Raw genomic sequence first — 7,332 nt, 5'->3', positions numbered from 1 at the left:
ACGTCGCGTCTGCAAGGTTGCCGGGGGGGTGTCTTTTTCTGATCAGGATCTGATCGCTTTCTTTAAACACCAAGTACGGGTGAAGATCAGATGTGATAGAAGAAGGCTGCATCGTGCGGTATTTGACAGAAGATGGATACATGTAGCAAGTCTGTGTGTATGAAGAGGAGCCAAATTTGAATACGTGTTCCCCGCCTAGGTGTGGAACGCGCAGTTCCGTAAAGTAAATTTAAACAAGTAGCCTCTCAGCTAGCTGAGTGTGTGTTCCATCCCTCCCCGATTATGAAGCCTCCAAGATCTCCACCCCCCTCCTACTTGCAATTTTTGTTTTCACCCCTTCCTCTTAATTTCACCCATCTTGGAGAGAAAGAAATACAAACTAACCCCACAAAGTTTTCTTTTCTCCATTCACCTGCATCAAGAGGGTATCCGCACTAAAAAACTGACTGGCAGAAGCGAGATTCCTTTTACAAACCAAGTGGAACGGGCAGTCTAGCACCTAGACGGGGTTGAGAGGACCCTACTAATCATCTTTTGTTTTTTCTTCCTCTGCCCTCGATACAAATGAATTATTGTACTATTTTATTGTCATCTTTTTGTTTTTATACGTCAATAAAACATGTTTTAAAGATTGGGAGTTAAGTAGGTCGTTCCCCGGGTGAAAGGGTGAATGCGGTATTATGGTGTCAGAAGATACTAGCTGGGAAAAACTTTGGATTTAGTTTAGTTCTGGAGTGACAAGGCTGACAAACGACTCCCACAATCCCCGCTTTTGAGTTTGCCATATGTCTAAGTTTTTTGTTATTGTTGATTTTCACTGTATTTTTAATATGAAGTGTAGTACCTCTTCCGGCAGATACTGCAAGCAAAGACCATATGTGGGGCAACCCCACATATAAGACCTTGGTCAATGTAGAGGCATCCCTTCATACCAATTGTCACTATTCAGCTCCCCTACTCCTCGGGGAGCTGCTCCCACTTTCCCCCCTGACTCCTCACATTAAAAATCGGCCTTGTGCCTTATTTGCTCGGTGAGGGAACAAATAAATACCCTTTTCTTGGCCTTTTGGCCAAGATCAAAGTGTAGTATCTGTTCCGGCAGATGCTGCACTTAGGATAATTTGTACCAGTCAATGGAGGGGAAACCCTCTATACTGGGACAATTATTATTTTTGGTAACCAGAGTGCCCCCTTTTTGCCTACTTTTAGGGGAGCTGGTTTTTACCTCACATTAAAAACGGCCTTGTGCCTAATTTGCTCAGTGGGGGAGCAAATAAATACCATCTGTTCCAGCAGATACTGCAAGTAAAGACCATATATGGGGACAGCTCCACATATAAGACCTTGGTCAATGTAGGGGAAACCCTTCATACTAACCAGTTCCCCTACTCCCCGGGGAGTTGATTTCAATTTCCTCTTCACTCCTCACAGTAAAAATCGACCTAATTTGCTCGGTGGGGGTGCAAATATATATATGATGCTTTTTCTCCCCTTTTCTTTGCCTTTTGGCCAAGATCAAAGTGTAGTGTCTGTTCTTAATAGATGCTGCACTTATATTTGTAACCTTTCCATGGCAATGGAAGGGGAAACCCTTCCATACTAAATCATTTTTAGTAGCATGCAAGTAACTCCATCGGCCGGTCTGTAACACATTTACATTTTTTTTAAGTAAGAGGCATGGAGTAAGATTTTTGTCCCCCGATTTATCAGAGAGGGCCTATGTTTTCAATGGGCCCGTTTGTCTGTTAGTCCGGATGATTGACGGATAACCGTCCATTAGTTTTTCCTGAAATTTTGTCACAAATTATATATTATATTTTTTATATATAAATGTGCATAGTTAAAAAAAAATATTTATTTATTTTTTAATTTTCGGAAAATCCTGTTTTGGCTACAGGGGCTCAAAACGGGCCAAAAATGGCCAACAATGACACTTTTCGTCCCGTAACATTTGATCCATCCATTACATTTTTTTAAAATTTGCCCGAAATTTGGAGGGCATTGTCCTTAATATAAATTCAGTATGGGTGACCCTGGTAATATTCTGGTTATCGTCCCGCCGGGTACTTTTAGTGCTAGAAAACACATCATTTTGGGACTCCCGTGCAGCACCAATTTTTAAAACTATATTTTGTACAGAGGAGGACCATGCATGCGGGCTCGTTTTTTTTTGCAAGGGGCATGGAGTAAAATTTTGGTCCCCCGATTTATAAGAGAGGGACCTATGTTTCTGGTGGGTGTGTCTTTCCGTTAGTCCGGACGATTGACGGATAACCGCCCATTAGTTTTTCTGAACTTTTGTCACAAATTATATTTCAATATATTTATGTGCATTGTAAAAAATAGTTTTGTGAGGAAATCCCCATTTCGCGTACAGGGCTCAAAAGAGGTAAAAAATGCCTCAAAATGGGCAAAGATGATGCTTTTTGTCCTGTAATATTTGATCCATCCATTAGATTTTTCTGAAACTTGGTCAAAATTTGGAGGGCATTGTTCTTAATATAAATTCAGTATGGATGACCCTGGCAAACGTCTAGTTTGCATCCCCCAGGGGCTTTTACTGATGAAAACGCTCTTTTTTCTGGCACGTTTTTCATTTTTCTCAACAAGAACTTGATATATATGTCTATATTGTGGTTTCCCATGTTGCTGAATTTAAATATACATGTGTTAAGGTGTGAAACTGTACTGCTTTTCCATTGTCACTGGTATTCGGCATTCAAAGTAGCTCGTAAGGGGTAAAAAATGTACCAAAATTGAAAAAAATGACACTTGTTACCCCATTAATTTTTACCTATCCATTACAATTTTCTGAAACTTGTCCAAAATGCGCAGGGCATTGTTCTTAATATAAATTCAGTATGGGTGACCCTGGCAAAATTCTGCTTTGCGTCCCCTTGGTACTTTTAGTGCTAAAAATACACTTTTTTCATATTTCTCAATAAAAACCTAGATATGTTTATCTATATAGTGCTCTCTCATCGTGTTGAATTTAAATATGCATGTGTTACTGTGTAAAAATGCATCGTTTATCCATTGTCACTGGTATTCAGCATTCAAAGTGGCTCATAAGGGGTCAAAAAATGTACCAAAATTGCAAATAATTACACTTTTTGCTCCATAAATTTTTACCTATCCATTTAGACTTTTCTGAAACTTTTCCTTGGCCACAAGGCTAAGATCTAAGTGTAGTATTTGTTCTTAACCGATGCTGCGTTTGTTTCTAACTAATAATAAATGTGTTACGGACCGACAGACCGACCGACCGACCAACGGAGAATAGTTTTTTATAAAATGCATACCACAGAATAGTTTTTTTTTAGTTGTGTGCAAGCAACTTTATCAGTCACTCAGTCGGTCGGTCAGTCTGTAACACATGTACTTTTTATTTCTTTTTATGTTTTTATACCACTATTTATTGGTTTTCGGGATTCCTGAATACGAAAATAACGCTTCAAATTCCCTAAATCAAGAATTTTTTTTGATATAAAGTGGGGCATCACTTTTCTGTATTAATTTAATGTAAAATGATCACCAACTTTACAACTAGTCAGTCTCAAAGCCATTCAAGTCATTCGTCAGATCATTCAAGTTGTTTTTGAAGGATTCCAATTATTTTTTAAGCATTCAAGTCATTCTTAAGGTCATTCAATTCATCCTTAAGTTCATTAAATTAATTCTAAGTCATTTTCTTTTTATTTATTTATTTAAGTCATTTCAGCCCATTTTTCGGTCATTTTAGTTTATTTTAAGAATTTCATGTCAATTCTACATTCACGCATTCATTCATTACACAAGAGCAGACGACTAATGGCTATCAGCCTTGTTTTTAATAAATCCAGGGGCATTCTTTTTTTTGGCACTAAATGTGTTTGGTGTATTATTATTCAATGAAAGTGGATTATTATTCAATGAAATGGTGTTTATGTGTTTTCTGGTCCGCCTAACAGTTGCAGTGCGTTAACCTGTATTAATGATGACAAAAATTGTTACAGATTTTTTTTCGAACTTAAAATCTAGACGTTGTAATTACTACGTTCGTTCGGCCCTTCATAAAATTCGTGATTATATTTCTGGTATCGGCTATGTTAAATATTGGTTGTTTACATGTAGAGTTTTTCTGGACATTGTAAAATTAAACACCAATTAAAGTACAGGTAAGTGTAACTCCTTAAGACACTGTAACACGTGTGTAACGTGTACTACTTAGATTATTTGGACTTCGCTTCTAATCTTTAGGCTATGTAGACCGCGAACTTCTTCGTGCACGTCGTCAAATCTGGAGTTTACTTTATAAAACTCGAAATCTGTATGCAATTTCGAAAATGTCCAACGCCGGAAAATGTCCAAAGACGAATCCAATAGTTGTCATTTTCTAACTACAATTAAATACTCTAAAAAAGTATTAGGGAAAATAATGTCGTTAAACCTGTTTCCCACGTAACTACAACTTGGATGTCTTCAAGTCCAAAATAAAAAAATTGCGGATGAACCGCCCCCTTAAGTAAGACAATTTATCATATCTCCATTACTAGCGATTACTACGATACTATCCCATTGATTACTGTACACACAATAACCCTACTCCCTGAGTGGCCTCCGGGCCTTGATAACTGGTGACTTCCTTTTATAAAAACAAAAAAAATAAAGAAAAACAGGAGAACGAAATAAAGACATAAACTAACAAGAACATCGGTTTTACTAAATAATATGAAGAATGTACGTAAGTTTATACGCGCGATATTTTCGCCCACTGTTAAGTTACTAAAAGTTTTCACAATAATTAAGAACAACAAATCATGTGTATTAATGTATATATATATATATATATATATATATATATATATATATATATATATATATATATATATATATGTGCGCGTGTGTGTGTGTAACATAGTGTAGATGGGCGCATGGGAAAGTATCGGCAGCAGCGAAGGAATGATCGCTTGTGAAGAGATTACCAGCTGTAATAGTTAAAAAAAAGATATACAAATCAGGAAGTGTGCGCGAGATGGAGAAGAAAAGAAAAAGGGGGAATACACCACGTGCTTGTATTTTCTTTTTAAATAAATAGAAAAAAGGTTCGCTTTTTTTCTTCTTGACCTTCGGGTCTTAGATTTTGTTTTCTGTTATCAGGGTAGTATCTGTTCCGGCATATACTGCAATCAAAGACCATATGTGGGGTTGCCCCCAAATATCAGACCATTGCTCTTGGCAATCAGTTTTGGTAAATGTAGTGGAAACCCTTCATACCAATTGTCATTATCCAGTTCCATCTTGGGGAAAATGGCCCCCTCCCCTTACGCTCCACATTAAAAAACGGACTTGTGCCTAATTTGCTCTGTGGAGAAGCAAATAAATAACTAAATAAACAGAAAAAAAAGGCTTGCCTTCAGGCCTGGATAAAAATGTAGTACCTGAGTTGGCCTTGTGCCTATGATTTTTTTAAAGTTTTAACTTACATTGTAATTTTAGCCCGAAAAAGGATTTAATCTCTAAAAGTGTAGCATCTGTTCCTATGCTACTCTTTAGGTAATGTGTCTCGGTCTATGGAGAGGGTTAATTAGTTGTTTTTGTTTTACGGCATATCAACATTTTCAGGTTATTTAATGCCCAATCTAGTTATTTTGAGGAACGATTTTTAATGGAGTATATTTGTTTTTTTCAGTCGGATTCTATTTAACACATAGTTGAGACCCTAACAGGTACTACTACTCCGGGTCAGAGTGGACCTGAGAGCAATGGCAATTAAAGGTGGTTCCACACTCCCCAAAGCCCGCAAGCTGGGGCTTCACCATCGGATATAGTTTTAGATCATATCCAGGACCGGTCTATGGAGGGGAAACCCTCTATACTGAGACGATTATTATTTTTGGCCCCAACCATAGTTCCCTATTTGCCTTGATTTCGAGAAACCCCTATCCCCAATTACAAATGTCCTTGTGTCACATTTTGCTTTATGAATATCAATATACAAAAACCCCAACTTTAAAGGATTACAGATTTACTTTTTGTAACGACTATATATATATATATATATATATATATATATATATATATATATATATATATATATGGGTGTGTGTGTGTGTGTGTGTGATGGCAATTTAAATTGTTAGATTATATAACGGAGGATTCCAGACATATTTGTGGAGATTTTCACGCATGAACATAACAAACAGATACAATTATATAAGGAACACAGATCATACAAAAAAAAACACGGATCTAGAAAATGAAATCACAACAAGAAATGACAAAGGAATATTTATGTAGACACAATGGCCACAGAAAACAAAACTATTTCAATTATCAATTTGGCGGCAGTAGTGTACAGACGTGCGCGCGATCGAAACAGTTTTGATAATCATTACAACGATACGGGCAGCAAAGTTACTTTTACCTCGTAGTTTAGTTCATATTGTGAACACCTATTTTAAAAGGCGTGAATAGATATTTCAAAGAAAGATGATAAGAATGCGTAAACTCTTCAAAAATAACTCTTTCATCAGAATTAAGTGCTTATAAATCCACACATTTCGTATGTTCACAAGGATTTGTGTTGAAGATAGATACGGAAATTAGAAGAAAATTACTTTCTTAAGAAACTGACAGATCAGCTTGATTTAAAACTCGAAATATCAGCAAGGAAGTTCCATCGACTTATTTGCCTTCGTCTGAATCCAAATCAACCGTTGAATGTCCCATATCAGAAAAACCGAACAATGAAAGAAATGGTTGCAGTTGAATTCAATAGAATCTGTATTTCTGGTAATATTCGTTATGTTCGTTTTGAAGAACTATTTAAATAAGTCGTAATTCGATCGTGTTAAAGACGACACTCACCTATTCTTCTTCTGTGGCGTTGTCTTCTACAGCACCGAAATACATTTTTCTTGATTTTGTTTAAATGTCTATTGTAAGCAAAAAGCTATCTCATAGCATATCTCTCGTTCTTTCTATTTTCAGTGCCAATTTCCCAAAATAATTTGATGTTTTTACACATTCGAAAAATAAAATAAAAATGTTCACCGATTTGAAAATTTTTTTTTTTTAATATAAATTGGTAACAGTGTGACGGTCAAGATGACCTTTACTCAAGAAATAAACAAGAGCCTAAGTAGAGTAGCTAACCCATTAGCGATTCTTACTTGCAAAAACTAGTGTAATACATATAACTGCTATTATGGGCACCGGGTGTGTCCCGGTTGTAAAAAAACGCTTAAATATGATATTTTGATTTACGCAGATTCTGTATGTATTATCAGAAATTCAATTATTTCATATTATATTGTGCTCAATATATAGTACTAATTGGAAGACATATAT

At 36.3% G+C, this 7,332-nt stretch overlaps 1 pseudogene; it reads left to right on the top strand.

Moving 5' to 3' along the window:
• The first annotated feature begins 1,049 nt into the window (after nucleotides 1-1,049).
• On the top strand, nucleotides 1,050-1,197 carry LOC145258509 (U2 spliceosomal RNA; annotated as a pseudogene).
• The last annotated feature ends 6,135 nt before the right edge of the window (nucleotides 1,198-7,332 follow it).

This window comes from Euprymna scolopes, chromosome 33 (assembly GCF_053919585.1).
Source record: "Euprymna scolopes isolate OS-2025 chromosome 33, ASM5391958v1, whole genome shotgun sequence".
Taxonomy (NCBI): domain Eukaryota; kingdom Metazoa; phylum Mollusca; class Cephalopoda; order Sepiida; family Sepiolidae; genus Euprymna; species Euprymna scolopes.
Note: the sequence above shows the minus strand (reverse complement) of the source record. Positions and strands in the feature narration are given on the sequence as shown.